Consider the following 2,140-nt stretch of genomic DNA (forward strand, 5'->3'; position numbering starts at 1 on the left):
CGGCGACTTTTTTTTTTTAACCTGGAGAGATTTGTGTACACACACTAATGCTTAGACACTGTCTTTCCTTCTCTTGATGCCCTTGGTAGAATGAGCACTGGAGGGGGAGGGGGGCCTAGTGAGGAGTGCATCGTAGGAGGTGGGGGAAATCTGCCTCGCTGCTCCGGGGGAGGCCTGGCGCGGCGCCCATGGCCAAGGTGTCCCCTCGGCGAGACAACAAAGCTCCAGCCGGGAGCAGAGCCGAGAAGCCCTGGGGCGAGAACGGGGGCGGGAGGGGGGGACCGTGGGTGCGCCGCTCAGATCCCGCGCAATGACCGCGCTGACTCAGGAGAGCGGGCGGGGGCGTCCCCCTGCAAGAGGTAGGGAAAGCCGGAAGAGCTGCTCCAGGTGAAAGTCGCCGCCCGTGGGATGCCACAAGTGACTACTGACGGGAGCTGCGGGGGTGTGCGATCGCCTCTTGGGGAGGGTCCAGGGTCCCTGCGGTCCCAGGGCCCCAACCTCTGCGGTCGGGCCAGCGGGAGGGGCGGTGGGCGCCGGCGAATGGGGAGCGGCGAGGACCCGGCTGGGGAGCGGCTAGAGGAGGGCGAGCGGCGGCTCCACCTCCCCGCTCGGCTCGGCGTCCCAGCTGCTCGCGAAGCAACGGCTCCCTTCTATTCACTGCCGAGCAGGAACAAAAACGCGGCTATTTATTAGAATACTTGTTTGGTATTGTTCAGTGCCACACAAAAGGCGCTTCATTATGTGGCGGGATCCCCCTTTTCCAGAGAGAAACAATAACCTGAAATTGTCTTGCGAGTCTTTTCTATCAATAATAAATTTCATTTTCTTGTCTCTCTCGCCTACAGTGTGTGCGTCTGCGAGTGTGTGTGCCGAGCGAGAAGTGAGGAGCTTGTGCGAGAGAGTGTGCGAGCGGGGGTGCGCGTGTGAGTGTGCGTGCGCGTGGCGCGGGCGCCGTCGCCGCCAGGAGCCTGGCCGGGCCGGGGTCCGCAGGCTTCAGCGCGTGCGCTCGGCCTGCAGGGCGCCCAGGGCCCACGCGCCCCGCAAACAGACAGGGCTGCAGAGGTGCAGGTCGGTCAAGCGCTGCGGACCCGGCGGGCTGCAGGAAGAACTAACTGTAAGTGTGTCTCGAACTCGCGCGGGGGCTTCACCGGCCGGGCAGGTAGTGGTGGCGGGAGAGGCTCGAGGAGGGCCGCGGGTCTCCGTAGGCACTTTCCGCGAGGACGTACTAGGTGCTCGCAACCTTCTGGTCTCAGTGGAAAGCGGCAGGGTAAAAGGCGGTGACCTTCGCGAGCCAACTCGCCGGTCCATTGGTCATTTTCTTATCTGTGTGTTTACTCCTCCCCTGGTCCTCAGCCTTTTGGATTGGCCACCGCCCAAGGGCCCAACGCCGTGACTAGATGGGTCGCCCTTCGAGGCGGAGGTGGAGGGAGGTCGAGCCAGGGGCCCTGGGGGCAAGATTTAATGGGTGGTGGTACCCCTTTCCCTCTGGTCGTCTGCCCAGCCCCTCCCCCGGCCCTACCGGGGTTACGCTGCTCACCCTTTGCCACCACTCTAGGCAGCGTCAAGAACTAAACCCACGGATTGAAATTACCATCTAAGAATTAACATGTTGAAGCGCGTGCCACTTAGTGAGAGGTGTTTTGGGCAAAGAATCAATTTAATTTTGACTGACCGACAGACTTGACTGTATTAATTCTGCTACCAAAAAAAAAAAAATCAATCAGCCGAGAGCCCTGGACACGCCAAGAGTGCCTTTGGACCGGGTGCCTGCCCCAGCAGCACCGGCTCGGCGGAGCTCGCTCGGCAGCTGGAGAAGGACTCTCGCAGTCCCGTCCTGTGCACCGCACATCTGAGGGGCTGCCCTAGGTACGGGTGATCCTGGCAAAGAGACCCAGCCAGGGTAGTGGCGTCCTCCGTCGTCAAGCGCAGCATTCGTCTTTCGGTTAAACTTGTGAGAACTCATACGTCTCCGGGCCCCACTTGGCCACCTTCATCTGCCGCCTCTTTAACCCGGTTCCCCTGAGTAGCAAGCGGATAGAAGCAGTATGGGACTTTCAGAGGTGAAATGGATTTTTGGCGTGGCCATGAGTCGATGACCAAGGCGGGCAGACCTAGCAGCTTCGACCTAGGCAAGGACCAG

Source organism: Acomys minous (genome assembly GCF_964271855.1).
Source record: "Acomys minous genome assembly, chromosome: 15".
In the NCBI taxonomy this organism is placed as follows: domain Eukaryota; kingdom Metazoa; phylum Chordata; class Mammalia; order Rodentia; family Muridae; genus Acomys; species Acomys minous.